Source organism: Genypterus blacodes, unplaced genomic scaffold (assembly GCF_046128005.1).
Source record: "Genypterus blacodes isolate CSIRO-AG114 ecotype Tasmania unplaced genomic scaffold, CSIRO-AGI_Gbla_v1 ptg000067l_1, whole genome shotgun sequence".
Taxonomy (NCBI): domain Eukaryota; kingdom Metazoa; phylum Chordata; class Actinopteri; order Ophidiiformes; family Ophidiidae; genus Genypterus; species Genypterus blacodes.
In genome coordinates this window covers 5652501-5668142 of record NW_027466879.1, presented here as the reverse complement: position 1 = coordinate 5668142, position 15642 = coordinate 5652501, and the positions used below count along the sequence as shown (strand labels likewise).

General features: G+C 45.3%; 1 protein-coding gene across 16 annotated transcripts in view; it reads left to right on the top strand.

Annotated features, from left to right (window-relative positions):
* Window positions 1-204: 204 nt before the first annotated feature.
* baz2ba (bromodomain adjacent to zinc finger domain, 2Ba) overlaps window positions 205-15642 on the top strand; it is a 65041-nt gene continuing 49603 nt past the window's right edge. For 15 of the 16 annotated variants that reach the window (XM_076155358.1, XM_076155356.1, XM_076155357.1 and 12 more), the window contains exons 1-2: window positions 205-416; window positions 12476-12518. The gene's annotated coding sequence lies outside the window, so the exon portion shown is untranslated. The remainder of the gene's footprint in view (window positions 417-12475; window positions 12519-15642) is intronic. The other variant, XM_076155346.1, reaches the window with a different exon arrangement.

The window sequence follows — 15642 nt, the reverse complement described above, 5'->3', positions numbered from 1 at the left end:
TCAATAAAGTCAGCACTACATCACTACGAGGAGCTAATTACATTGTCACATTAAAAGTAATAACGGTGAGCGGCTTGTATGTCGTTGTTGTATTGCGACCGCTGCACAAATAATAAGTTTTCTTTGTGTGGCAGTAGTGAGCTGACGTCAGGTCGGTTCCTTGAAGTGGAGCTGAATAAACCTTGAGAAGAGTCTCCTTCAATCTGCTGTTAGTAACTAACACACACACGCACACACACACACTCACACCGAGACTCAATTACTGGCCAATTCCCTTCTTTATCACTCGTCCCCGACCTCTTTCATAACCAAAAGCGACCAAGGGACAAAAAGAGGCGAGAAGAAGCCCAGCCGAAGTGTTACTTGAAGTCAAAAATCCACGTTGGAAATAAGTAAAGTGTCGAAACTAAACCAAGGTAAGTGTTTTATTTCACTGACGCCGCCGTGTTTTGCCCCTCATCACAGAACAAGCGATGAGCTGCGTACAAGCTTGGCTTCGGTTCGACTTTCTTCGCTTTTTTCTCTTCCCCTGCTTGAGTAAACTGGATATCGGTGGTAACTTGTTAACGTCTCGGTTCGTTCGTCGTTGAAATCTCCGTTGTTCGGTTGTGTTCGTTGCGTTTAAAGACCGGAAAGTTTAGTTGGCGTTAATCTTAGAAAAGCGAAGTGTTTTTCCTCTCTTGACCTGATAGTGGGAATCGTCTTTGTCCCACTCGCCTTCTCTTCTCCTCCGTCCACGCAGGAGGCTGTTGTATTTGATAACAACTTGTCTCATCGTACAGAAATTAAACTTTTCGAAGCTTCGGGGTGTTTGACTGTTTGTGTTGCTTTTCATCGGTTTTTATCTCGTATTTTCCTGCTGGATGTTGTAACCGTGAACGTAACTGAAAAAAGGGGGTCTAAAGAGGAGGCACCGGATCGCCGTTTGGTCCTCGCTTGTCCGTTGAATTCATCCACTTTTTAATGGTCCCTCGACGCGAGAAATGGAAACAGTTTGCGACAAATTCATAAATGGACCTTTCGGCTTAGATTAGCGTGTCTTGTAACGTATATATGTCTTTTTTCCCCTGGCTGCTCTCACTCGGAGCTTGTCGTGTTTCGCTGGCCGGGCTGCTCGTCGCTGTTATCGCGGTCGCTTCCTCAAACCCCGAGCGAGCGGTGGAGGCAGCCCGAGCAGCCGCCTGGCCGAGTTGTTGAAATGTATCCCTTTGTGTATATTACAATATCCTCCATTTTTTTCTTGCCCCTTCCAAAACAACAAGCCTCTCGCCATCTTGGTTATCTTAAATTCGTCCGCCTGTCTTCCCCTCTCACCCACACAGGCCACTTAAAGGAATTGGATCCACGTTTTTTCCCCCTCATTCTCTCCCTCACTCTCTCACACTCTCTCTCGAGCAAGTTTTACCCAAAAAAGTTTTAGACAGAAAAACGAAACCGCGTGTTGTGTTTGGGTGTTTTTGGAGAGGAAATGGAGGTGCTTTCAAGATCGCCAGCGATGGGTTGAGACATGATTTAACAGCCTGAACGCAGGGATAAAGGGGGGCTACAGTGACCGAGACATTAGCGTTGGAAAGCAAATATAAAGTGACGTAGTGGCTTATACATGAGAGGGAGAGACAGGTGGACACGCCATTTTCGTCCAAAGCATCATTTCTAACCAAAGTGTTGCTGTTTTAGTTGAGATAGTTAGTATTTAATGTCAGCAGGGTTTAATCAGCGCTGATTTACATGGACATGAATGAATGGAGGGAGGAAGGGAAGACGGACGGAAGGACGGACAGAGGAATATTAATTACCAGTAATCCTATTCATGTAAGAACAGTCCAGATGAAAATGGAAGATTGGATCTAATGACCTCATGGCAGTGTTATTGCATTATATGGATGTGTTGATTGATTTTATGATCAAAAACAAAACATTTATTTGAAAAGCTCCTGTGGTTTAATTGGTGTAGTGATTGGTGACACAGTTAAACTACAGTACGACTTATTGATTTGCCTGATTGACAAGCTTAAGAAAACATTCTCTCTCTTTCTCTCTCTTTCTCTCTCGCTCTCTCTCACAGACACACACAGACTCACAGTTTGCATCATCAGCCCTGACTGAGCTGTAATTCTGGTTTGCAACAGTTTAAAAGAGGAGTCTCCTCCTGTCGAAATAACTGTCTTGTGACTAGAAAATTGTGACCCTGTTTAATTTCCGTCATCCATCTTGCAAATGGTGTTATTCTAGAGTGTCCATTTGCTCTGTCCCCTGGAGTTAAACTTGATCTCACTTCCACTGCATGTCCAGCAAGCGGGCTTTAAGAAAGAGAGGGGGGAAAGAAAACAAACCGAACAAACGCTTTGAAATGGAAAATCTGATCATTTCACCTCCCACCTCTTTTGTTTGCCCATTTATTGCTGCAAAGCTGGAGTGCAGAGGAGCAGATGTTTAGCCAAACATGAAGGCGCGGTGCCTCTGTCCTTATGGGGATGACTCTCCCTCCTCTCGCTGCTGATGCATCGACATGACAGCTGCTTGATTTCATGGAGCTGCTAAGGAGCCATTAGTGCTATCAGTGAATTGAAACGGAACACTGTCTTCCAGTTTTCTACCATTATTACAACTGCCTATTGTAAGCATAATTCTGTGCAAATGTGTTTAAATGTGTGTCTGTGTTGGTCTATGTGTATGTGCTGCATCTGCACATACGAGACAGCGAGAAGTACTAATACACTTGTGCAGTGTATTTTCCCGTAATTTGAGGGGGAGTGAGCAAGAGCAAAAGTGTAGAAAGGGGAACAAATCTGTCAGAGTTTGTTTGCCATGTTGGTTTGAAATGAAAGCACACTGTGCTACCTCAAGCACACTCAAATCAGAGATGTCTCTCCTTGCCAGGCCAAGGGGAAAAAAATCAACTCTCTTTCTCTCTCCCTCTCTCTCTCTCTCTCTCTCCCTCTTGCTCCCTCTCTCTCTCAAATTGGAAAATGTTGTTGAAGCGATAAAGAAGGACTTCTGCCTGACTTGAACATTCAGGAATTAAGGATAGACATAGTTAAGCCCTATTTGCATGTCTACCAAAGTCACAGCCAACGGTTGCTATTGACTAAGCTGATTAGGTGAAATTAGGTTCACAAGCTCTGTGTCTGGGGGTGCTGAATCTGACAGAACTTGGACAGCTTTTGAGAATACAATCCCACGTGTACACAAGGCTGTATTCTCTATAATCCTTTACTATTGAATATTGGGCTATCACTTTTGGAGGAAACCCACAGCTATGTTTTGGTTTGAAATAAAGTGAAGTGAGATTTATTAGCTGTTAATGATATATTGGTCATCTTGTCAGTGTTGTCACCCATGTCATAAGTACACTCAGAGTATTGGGCTTATTTGTTTTGCAGAGCATTGGGCATATTTGTTGTGCAGATGATCCAGATTTGTTTATTTCAACACACGTCGCCCTAATGAGCTGTGTCTGAAAAGCCAACCACATTAATTTGCAGCTCTCTGTGCGTTTCAGAAAAATCTTTTGTGATGGGTGAATGCACAGTTTTCCCTCTTTTGATATTAGAAATGCTACAGCCAGACATGTTGCGCCAAATGATGGACCTGCTGGAGGAAAAAAAAAAAAGTCTGGGAAAAATATGTTTGAAGTTGTCGTGCCAAAATAAATCTGACACGTTTTGCACAGTTGAGTTATAGTCGCTGTTGCTCATCTCCCCGAGTGTTTGCAGAAACTTTCAAACTGAAGTGTTTAGTCATAAATCTGGACAGGTACTAATAAAGCATTTTTTAGATGTCTGCAGCTGCAGGGAAAGATGCACATCTCAGTGAATTCCGCATTTCGAAAATAGACACGTGGTGATGTTGCACTGGCGATAAAAAAACATTATTATCAGGTATCAATATAAAAGCGGGCGTTGCTGGATCTTGTCATTAAATGAATGTGCCTCGGGCCGTTTATATTCTTACTGATAGGATTTGCTGCTTAATTGCGTAAAGTGCAATCCGGTACGTGGCAGTTTTAATAAGTATATAAGATCCTTTTGCGTTGTCTATGTAAAGTGTTTACATCTCAATCTCCTTATAGATGCCAGCCCTAAATGTTTAATGGCATTGGATTCACTGTGTTATATTTAGACGCGTATTAATTAGACCTGAAAACAATCTATTGATAATAATGACCATCTGGGAAGCTTGACAAATCTCTGCATGTTAGCGCTGACACGGAGCTGTGAAATGTACAGAGGAAGTAGAGGTCTGCTGTGTGATCACCAAATGGTCCAACAAGTCATCGTTAGAGTCCCGATCACATTTTCCTCATCCCTCACCATTGATCAACCATTTACATATGAATGTGCATACACAAATAGAGAAAACAATGCAGACAAATGGAATAATGTACCATGACATAAGGACTTGAACACATGTTTTGAAGTCGACATTAATCCTATAAGGGCTAATGGCCCTTAGAAAATCAGCAGCATTTTAGCGAAAGCCCTAAAAGCTTTCAGGCCTTAGATTGATAATGCCTCACATTGTTTGAAATCAGATTGCCGTTGCTGTGTAGCTACACCGTGGCCTACAGTTTTGTGTTGTGTTACAGGCAGCCCGCTTATTGATATGTGTTTATATGGCCTCGTAGGTTAATATCCCCTCATTTGGAAAGTTGGTTAGCTCTCGGATGGACTCACTAACACTGCGTTACGTTGCTATTCTGGTAACACTGCATGTTTGCTGGATGTCCTGATAATCATCAGGGTAAACAAATAATTGCCTGAAGTGCAGTAACGGCTGTTTTAAATGTGCACCCTTTCAAATATAATGGCTGCCTGAACGAATCTATGTCATGAAAATGTACATTATGTTTGTAGAAATTGTCTCTTAAGATAATGAGAACAAACACTTTTTAAAAGAGGACTATGCCTCCTCATCCAGACTCAAACTGAACCAATAAACAGCCCTGCTTGTTTACTCCACATTTTGTGTCTAGATTACATATGGTGGATTAATTACCAAACAATAAACAGTGGAAAGTGCAAGTGGGTCACCCCATATTGACTTTCAGGGAGACACAGAAGACAGAGCGGCCAAATTTGGGAGGGGAAGGCGATAAGCTGCTTCTTTGCTGTTCGTCCCCCGGGCCTCTATTTATCATTCAATGTGAGAATTTCCTTGATGAAAGTCAAGGTTGTTTGTGCATGGGCTGTCTCGTTGGGATGCCTGTTTTTCCACTAGCAAGGTGAAAAGGTTGATTTTCCCCTCCAAAGAGAAGCGGTGTTTGGAAAGTCCATGCTAGTTTCTTTTAATGAAGTCTCAAAAGGTCTTGATGATATTTTTTTTCCACTTCAGGGTTGTTTTTGTTTTCTACATTAGTAAGGAAGGGAAAAACACAGATGTACTATTTTCTTGGCAGAGGCAATGCACAAGTCCTCATAATTCACTGCCGGGTCCCATATTCATGTGGCACAGACGCAGCGCAGAGGGTTATCACTTAATGTAAGCTGAAAGCATCCATTTAATGTGGTCTTTATAAAACGGAGTCACCAGAAAGAAAACAAACGCAACAACATTAAGGAGTGCAGCTCTTGGCTGGAGTACAAATCGCATCAGTGTCATTAGGAATCACAAAAACAGACATTCAGGAGGTCTCCTCATATCAGCTGAACTAGGCAGAGGTGGAGCAGCGTAAACACCTCAGGGATTAGATTTCTCCTAAGAAAGCAAATATATCAGCGTTCGCTCTCATCCCCCCCTCCCCCGCTGCCTTATCTACATGTCCATCATGTTGTTGGAAGTTGATCATGGAAATGATGCGGTTGGGGAAAAAGCTGCGACTTGGTTTGATGTTTGCCACACCTTGACATTCTCAGTCCCTAGCATGGGATCTTTCTTAACACTTCTCTGGAGAATTCACAGGTGTTGGCTCTGCTCAGATCGGGGAGGATGCTGGGGTCGGAGAGGAAATAGGAAAAAAGGTTTTGGATGTGGGAATGGGAATGATATTGCTTTCTCTATTGGTGTGCCTCCTGGGTCAGTGGGATTCTTGATGATACTATACAATAGCTTGGAGCAGGCAGGGGAGCTAAGAGCCTTGGCGGGTGTTGGGATGCACGTACACACACACACACACACACACACACACACACACACACACACACACACACACACACACACACACAAACATCCACACACACTTGCTGTCAGAACATATGCATTCACACACGGCACACACAGGCAGGCACAGCACACACACACACTCACACAAATGCATGAGATTGCGCCTCGACAGCCCCCATTTATTGATCTTCTTCAGCATTTAAAATCTGGTCACTGCTGCCACAAAGGCTTTTTATTTTAGCTGCGCTGGCAAAGCTCGCTCCCAGCTAAGCCAGAATTTTAAATATTTAACTCCTACAGCACGCCAGGAGAAATGACAAGAATAGAGCAAAACAAATGGGGGAAGCAGTTTTGAGCTAAGTAATAGCAATGTGTGGATTTGTTCGGAAACATGTTTTATGTAAACCGCGCGAGTGCAATCAGCTCTCTGCCGGGTTTATTCAAATACTACAGTTCTGAATAAAACCCACAGCCTACACGGCACCTCACCCTTCATGGAACTTGTATTTGAGATTCATGGGGTATTCCCTCGATCTCCCCAGAAAGAAGTGAACACTCGTTCTGACGTGATCTTCACTTAGTGCTGACCTACAGGGCCTCACCTTGTTAGCCGCCCAGGCTGAAATGCTAGCAGTCATTGGATTAGTCATTACTGGACCTGGGACGCGGTGCTGTTTTTAGTATTTTAAGGTTAAAAAAAGGATACTGGTGGTGTGTAGAGCAGGGACTCAGCGACGTCTAATCCACTGGAGCCCTGTAGCACGCAGACTTAGCGCTCAACCGTCGTTGCCGCGGCTTCCTCTGAGCAGGGGTTTCTCTTAGTCTACTCTCACGCCATGTAAAACCAGATAATGGGAACAATTAATTCCCTATTCTTTTGGCCAATTTTACACCTCCTCTTCACACACTCGAGGAATGATTTGTCACGGAAAGGTCAAGGCACATTCAGCTGATTTGGTGCTGCGTCCGCGCTGTAATGAGTGTTTGCCGTGCGCACTGCGAATGTGCCGAGCAACCAAACCACAATGAGGTTCGCCTCATGCAACTGAACCTGTTGTTGTTTAACTCCTGCCTAGCGATGAAAGCCAAGCTCAGTCAGCCTGCCTGGTGCGGTGGCATTGTCCTGTTTCCCTCTCTCTGGCTGTCTCTCACTCCGTCGCGCTCTCTCTCTCTCTCTCTCTCTCCCGCCCGCGCGCTCTCTCTCTTTCTCTGTCTGAACGATGACACTGAGAGACAGCTGTAACGTGAGACGCCTCCCGATCCTGGCAGGGGCTTCGAAAGCCGAGGCACGGGGAGGGAGAGGCCTTTATCTGAGACTGGGGGCGCTGACCTCCCTCGTTCCCCCTCTCTCTTTCTCTCCCTCTTTCTCGCCACGTCTCTGTGTCTGCTCGCGTACACCATCCTCCCCCACCCACAGAAGCCACAACCGCACTCCTTCAAAGTGTAACAGGAAAACACTGGTTCCCCATAGTAGAAGCTGATGGATGAAATGGTGGAGGTAGTTGCGTGTGTGTGTGTGTGTGTGTTCTGTTAGGGATACATGTGGTGCTTTAGTGACTTTAGGACTTAGATTTGTCTGAGTTGCTTCTAAACTGTTTGCATCCCTCCCATCTGTTGTGATGGATGCAACTAGTGTGATTTGGTCCAGGGTTTATTTGACATGGTGAGCGATATTTGCTCAATATGTGTGTGTGTGTATGTGTGTGTGTGTATGTGTGCGAGACCACATGGTGTCTTGTACTGTATATGCCCACTGCCGCCTGCACATATGTTTGTGATATCCTTTGCACGTGTGTGTGTGTGTGTGTGTGTGTGTGTGTGTGTGTACATGGAAATATCCCCCCCCCCTTGGCCTCTAGGCTATGGCTGCTAAATCCTCTGTGAGAGCTCCCGTGTGTAATCCAAACATTTAGAGCTAATTTAAGCATACAGGCAGGAGCAGCATCCTTTAGGAAACAACAGTTCTCTCCCCATCTTCATCCAACTGTGTGTTTGTGTGTGTGTTTGTGTGTGTGTGCGCGCGCAGTATATATGTGTATATGTGTGTGTGCATGTCTTGTTGTTGCTGGAGGGAAATGAAAGCACTCAATCACTCACCTGTCAGAGTTCTTCAAATTCTGTCCATAACGCACAGCCACACACACACACACGCGCACACGTACACACGTACACGCACAGCACATATGTACATACACACTTACCCCCGAGGGTTTGACAGAGTTGGCCCTTTATTGACTCCCTTGATCAAGGAGACAGCAGATCCATTTAATAGAAGCTCCAGACACAGAGGCACAGGAACCAAACTGGATTCACATCTGCTCTCCACACAGCTCCACTGTCCTCCTCTCCTCTCCTCTCCTCTCACACCAGGCACAGATCAGTCAGAGAGAATCAGCGCGATGTGGTGTTGTTCTGAAAAGCCAGTTACTCCAAAAATGTCACAAACAATGTTGATTAGTCAAAACAATATGTTTTTAATTGGGAGTTTATGCCCAGATTGATGAAGGCTTTCCTCGTTACAGCCGCGACGTAATTGTATCAAAAGACCATACGACGCGACTGTTTGCCACATCTGGGGATCATGTGGAGGGGGGGAAACTGTGTCAATATACAGTTGGTTGTAGGCCTGTTCAATTGGCCTTGGCCCCCACGCTCCCTACGTTTGGTGCCGGGTGTTTTGGAGGAACAGTTAGCCAAGGGGCTGCTGGGAGGAGGTGTGACAGCTGTGCTGGTCACGGCTACTCTGACCTTCACACGTCATCTTGATGGATCATCAAGGCTGTAACGACACACTGAAGCTCTTGTGCAGGCCCTCTGATAGACTGATTATGCACTGGAGATGATCCGGTCACATACTGTACCGACATTATTATTCTAAAATGCAACCGTCGACAACCAGGCTGGCTAGGCCACATGTCTCAGTTACAAGTGAATGAGATTCATCTTGGAAATGATTCAGTAAGAAAGGAAGTGGATTGTCTAATACGGCAGTGGGCTCTCAGCCATTTAGAGAGTGGAACTATCATGGCAACACGAAAAAACAAGCGTGCACACACAGGCCAAACACACAGTAGAGGCTGCTACTTCTTACATTTTCTACCTCTCACAAATGGATTGCACTAATGTTCCGAGCTTTTTTTCGCCCAGTCTCAAAGCGCTTCACTTTGTGTGTGGTGTAACTTATTCCCTTGAGATGTGACTTGCTCCATCAAGTCAAGGAAGAAACCATTTAGCGGAATGACAAACAGCCAAATACACACACGCACAGACACACGCATGCACGTACACACACGCACACACACATCACTTTTGAGAAAGCTGGGAGGATTTGAATTGCACTTAGACAAACGATTCACACACAAGTTCTTTATTCCTCCACCAGCTGCCCACTTTGCCCCCTGAACATACACACTCACATACAAAGGTACTTGCACAGAGATTCTATTTTGTCAGCTTTCAGCCCCAGATCATGTAACGATAAAAGATGCTGCCCCGCAGTTAAACACTGCCAGTAAATCACAGGGCAAAGAAAGCTGCGAGAAGCACTTATTTTTAAGCAGCACGAGAGACCACACTGGGGGGAAGGGGCTGAGGCAGATAGAAAAAGACAGAGAGCGGGCGAGCGAGAGAGAGAGAGAGAGGGAGAGAGGGGAAGAGAGAGCTTCTTTGTGCGCTGTGTACTGGCATTGTGTGTGATGAAGAGATGAATCACTGCTATTTAGGGATTGGTTTCCTGCAACTGATTGTGTGACGACTCGGTGGCGGACAGACTGTCAAGACTTGCCTGTTTTGTTCTGGGGGGCTTCAGGAAAATGTCTGCGGCCAAGACTCTCTCTCTCTGGCTCCCACAGGGCCCCGTGTGCCAGAGATCAGCAGAGACAACAGAGACAAACACCTCAGCGGCGTCGCTCCTCTAACAAGGCATCAAATATTAAAAAGCCAGGGATTTTAGGGCCCATCTCAATCTGTGTATTTTCCGAGTACACTTGTTTTTCCATGCCTGAATACTAACAGAGGAATTTGTAAAGCGCGGCTTCCCCCCCTCTCGCAAAGAAGCTGTATGTTCTTTCCTTCATTCTTTGTCATTTTCCTTTCTGTTTCAACCCGTGTGAATTCCTCCGAGTCTCTGTCTGAATCCTGAAGTAAAGTCAGCACCTGTGCGGTTGAGGCAGGAGTAGATTAGGGGAAAACTAAACATGTTGTTGCTCGGGCGATTCAGAGAGGCGTCATAACATTTAGGATACACATTGCAACGGGTGCGAACACGCCTGGTGTGTAAATGCAGATAATTGTAAGTAAGTGTTGCGGATATCTTCTCTTTCTTTTTTCTCCCCTGTTTGTTTTCTGCCTGGCAAGTTAATTAGATGGAAATTGCAAAGTAATGGTGGTTATAGGAATGGCATTTGGATTGTTGCCTTAAAAAGTAATCAATTGAAAAGCATACTGGAGGGAAGTAGTCTGTTCCGTCCCTTTTGTTATTGCCGATAACAAATGGCTTTCCCTCTCTCTATAAGACAGAACAGCTATAAGGGACTTTAAACATTTTCATTTAGAGGGTTTTATTTATTTCATATGTATGTTAGAAATCATAATCTCATTTCTTGACGGCGGCATTGAAATGGAATCAGGTGGAATCCGGTTCGAGGCTTTTTGAAAAGATTGCAATATTTCCCCTGTTCTTGTCACTCAGGTAACACTGGTAAGATCTTACAGTAAGATGAGGTTAATAGACTAACAGCCTGATTCTCACTCAGGCAAATGATGGCAGACAGCGTTGGCTTTCTTACTCAGTGTAATTCACCTGCCTCGTGGCTGGGAAATGATTTTCTGAGCTGGAGCCCTGTGCACAGAGATCCTTTAATCATCCGCTAATAGGCCTTTATGAAAAAGCTGAAGATGAATTTGGTGTACTTTGCTCTCTGTTATCATTACCACTGCTATGACTTATCAAAGTATTTTTGTGTCTATAGTCTGTGCATGCAAGTGTGTGTGTGTGTCTGTGTGTGTGTGTGTATGTCTGTCTGTCTGGGTAAGAGCGTAGGTGATGAGGGACAGCCATTACGCTTCGATCAGTGCAGTTATTATCAACACTGTCAGTCGAGGTGATTTCTGTTCAGTGATAAATTGAGCTGTAATGACAGATGTGCATTGCATTATGGGCTACAGACTTGATTTGACTGGAGGGCATCCAAAGGGATGGAGAGGCACCGTCGCTTAGGCTGGTGAGCTGCTGTCGACAGGGTTTGTCATCCCAGCGAGCGACACGTTACCGGCGTTATTAGAACACGGAATGATGAAAAAGATTAATCAGATAATCTCTGAAGCTGTGCGCGACATTTGGTCGCTAAATTAAAACATTGAAGTGTAAAATTGTAAAAGTTCACCGCATCCATGCTGTGGAAGCGTCCACCAGGCTTCATTCTGTTGCCGTTGACCAGATGGACGTGTTTACTGTCAACAAAACCTCGTTAGATAGCTACCCACACATGCTGTAACACTGTTTGTGTGTTGGTGTGTCTGGAAATGTTTGTGTGTGTGTGCGTCCACTGTGAGTGTGTGACGAGGATGGCAACTCCGGGCTAGATGTTTGTGTTTATTCTTGTTTATCATGTGGCCACACATGCATAAAATTGCCGGTGTTAATGTCACAGATCTAATCCCTCCCTCCAGCTTTGCCTCATTATTTGTAGTCAGGTATAATTACACGCATGGAAGTAAATAAGAGATGTAAAGTTTGCGTACGTATATATGAAATGCCAACATTCAGCTCCAGTATATGAACTGTTTATCAGATCAGGCTCAGGCTGTTGGAGCTCAGGAGGGCCTGAGAGACAATGCATGAGAGATGGGCGTGAGAACGCTGCTGAGGCTTAGTTCTCTGCAAGAACTGTCTTGTGTTTGGGGAAAATATCCTCACACTCAAAGCTCCAGTGTCTAGATCCATTTCTAACAAACAGGTTTTGCAAGAAAGAGCTCAGGGAGACAGAGTTTGTGTGTGTGTGTGTGTGTGTGAGTGAGTGAATGAGTGTGTGTGTGTGGGTACGTTTCTGTGTCTGTGTCTGTGTCTGTGTGTGTGTGTGTGTGTGTGTGTGTGTGTGTAGCCACAGCTGTGTTTCAGACTCCAGTTATTTTTTGTTTGATGTGTCTGTAGACCACGAGTAAGCTCAGTAACTTTGATATCCGCCTAGATTGGGGTCTTTATCCCCTCAGCAGGGACACACAGCATCGTGGCCACACTGAATAAAAAAAATCCAACCATTTTTATGATGATATAAATCAGAGCGTGCTGCAAACACACATTCTATTCCTGTGACTCAGATTGTACTTTTGACCTAAACCACAGTGCTCTGTTGTTTCTGCTTTTGCTCTTCAGGTGTTGCAGCAGTTATGTCAAAGAGCTGAAGACATCTCTAACAGTGAGTACAGCCTTTGCTCAAACAAGGAGGATCCACATGCCTTCTTTTTCTACATCATGCCCCCAGCTTAACCGTGTGCGGTGTAAAAGTGTTGATACTTGACTTTCCAGAATGTATTTTGTCTGCTTTTATGCATTTGTTATGGTTCACCAGGACAAACTTGCAGACTCCCCCAGTTTCAGGCCTAATTAGATTTTCATTCATTCGGTGAAAGAGGATGTTTTTTTTTCTTCTCCCCCCAATTAAATTTAACAAGAGCCCCTTGAAAAGCTGTTGTTTTGATTACATTACAAATTCGGGGTTCATTCAGTGAATCGAGCAATTAATTAGATTTCTCCCATTCTAATCAGAATATTTGTCTGAAACGCACACGCCTAATAAACACCCTTTGAGTTCCCTATCTCTCCCGACCCGATGCTGTAGGTAAATGGTTGTTAGCCGTGCCCCGCTATGCTTCAAGGTTAGCCTGATTTTTGTGTTAAGTTGTTAACGTGCGGCTTTGATCTTTGTTTCTGTCGGCCCTGTCCTTCTCTTTCTCTCGTTCTCTCTTTCTCTCTCTCTCTCTCGCTCTCTGATCGGCGTCGGTGTCTCTCACTCGCTCTTGTCTTTGTGTGAGAGCGAGCCGTTCTCAGGGGTGCGGCTGCGTCCTCAAGGCTTCACTTCACACACACACCAAGGTGGCAGTTTGTTGTTGCGCACACAGACAATGACTTGCACTTTTCTCCCATGCCTGACTTGACGGCCTTGTGCCTGTGAGTGTGTCACCAGATCTAATGGGATCTTTTATAAGACGGTTTTACTGAATGCAGAGCTCAGGGAAATTCTTGTCTCTGCCGTGACTCGCTCTTAAGCCGTACCTCGCCAGACCTGATTCTATCAGGTTTATCCGTTACTGCCTCATCCCGGTGAATGATACATTATATTCCCGTAGGTTGGAGCTAGCTCGCTGGTTGTATCATTTGTGATAAGTATTGATGAGGCCTTTCTTGAGAAATCAATTTCTCGGGGGTGTAGCCTTGTAGCTCGCAACCCCCACCGCTGGTTGTTCCTAACTGGTGTCTTGGCTGGCTGACTCCTTCTGCAGCCCATAGAGAACAAGCAGAGCACAGCACAGGGAAAGATGGAGCCCGTCCAAACAGCTATGGTGTAATTAGCTGACATTTGTTGCTTGGAAGACAAGGGAAGGGAAAGGAAAGAGACGCTCAACTCCCAACACCCAAAGGAATATGCAAATGTTGAGTAAGAGAGGAAACCAAAGAGTGAGAAATGTGTCTGATGGCAGAGCGATATAATCATGTTACATCCACATTTGTGTGTTTGTGTGTGTGTGTGTTAGCTGAACCTATTGAACTTTGTTTATAAGTGGTAAATGTGCCCGTGTTTTGCCAGGAGAAGGCATGAACCACTGCCTTCCAGAATTACATTAGGATACGATGATACCTTTGTTTGCTGTTTAGCGCTGCTGTCTTGTATGCTTACCTTCAGAAACACACTCAGCCTATTCAGCTGTATCAGGTAGGAAACACACATCACCGAGCTCCAAAATACCCACATGAAGCAGCCATCCACAACCAGGCTCTGAATCTCTGCTTCCAGGAAGGCTCCCGTGTGTGTGTGTGTGTGTGTGTGTGTGTGTGTGTGTGTGTGTGTGTGTGTGTGTGTGTGTGTGTGTATGTGTGTGTGTACGTGTATGCATGTGTACATGTGCGTTGGTGTGCTGTAATGCATGCGGGCTATCTGTACTTAAGCCAAGGTGCTGTGCGAAGGAGCAGCAGTGCTTACGCAGCCCCATCTGCTTGATCCAAGCTTGAAATGCAATGCCTTTTAATGACAAAATACTGAGTGGCTGGGAGGTGTACCGAAAAAAGGGAGGAGCGCATGTGTCTGCGAGTGAGGGTGTGCGAGTGTTTTGTGTGAGTGTGAAAGAGAGAGGAATAAAAGGAGAGGGGGGAAGGAGAGAGAAAAACATCTCGAAGGTCAGGAGCAGCGGGCGGCCGTAGGGGAGAGACACGTGAGACAGAGATAGTCTTGCGTCAGCCCCACAGCAGTCCTCCCTTTATGCGCGTGTGTGTCTGTGTGTGTGTGTGTGTGTGTGTGTCCTGTGGGGCCAGCATTTTCATCCGCATCCCATCGTGTGTTACAACAGAACAGCATGGCAGTGTTTCTATTCTGAGTGCTTAGATTTTCAAGGATAGATGGACAGACAGATAGATAGACAGACAGACAGATAGATAGATAGATAGATAGATAGATGGATGGATGGATGGATGGATGGATGGATGGATAGATAGACACATGCATACGTGTTCTGCATTTCATATGAATTAGTGAGGCAGTCAGTCAGTGAGCTACAGATAATTCTTTACATGGCTCCTGTGACAGTGGAAGGGGAAATTACACCTTGTAGCCTGAGGGGGAAGAATTTGTGCCTCACTGCCTGTCACAAAAGCTGAACAGGGTTTCATCAATCCCAGCAACTGCTATCATTTTTCAGCTTTTATTCATGAGCCCTCTTTGTTTCTCTCAGTGTCTTCCTCCCGGTGCCCTTTAGACTGGTTTTCTATTAGATTGGGGAAGTGTTAGAGATAGCGCCCTAAACATTTTGTACTTTGTACTTGCCTCGGAGCTAAGATTTTGAAAAAGCAGCTGAGAGATTGTCCTCGGGATAGGCAGACTGAACAGACACAGTCTGGCATTACTTCAGGCTTACCCATCTATCTGTCCACACAAACCCACACACAGGTTCCAACAAGAATGCATGAAGCGTTTCCCCCTTCTGCCTCTCTTGACCCACATGGTCTCAACAGGCTTCCATCCTCTGGCGGGGGCTCTGATTCACACTCTCTCCTTGTCCCAAAGAAGCGAGGTGGGGAGAGGCTGCTCTTTTACAGGCCCTTGCTCCATGAATCACGGCTCGCACCCGGGGAGCCTCAGTCCAGTCAGGGGCTGCCTGCCTGGCCAATGATAATGCTTGGTCATGAGGGGGCCATTTTGAATGGAGGGTCAGACAAAACAGGGGCCAAGAACCCAAGCTGTGAGCTTTCCCAAAGAGGGCAACGGTGAGAGTGGTCTGAGTGGTGAAGCTTTGTGTGTGTGTTAATGTGTTTGTAGTAATGGAGGAGAG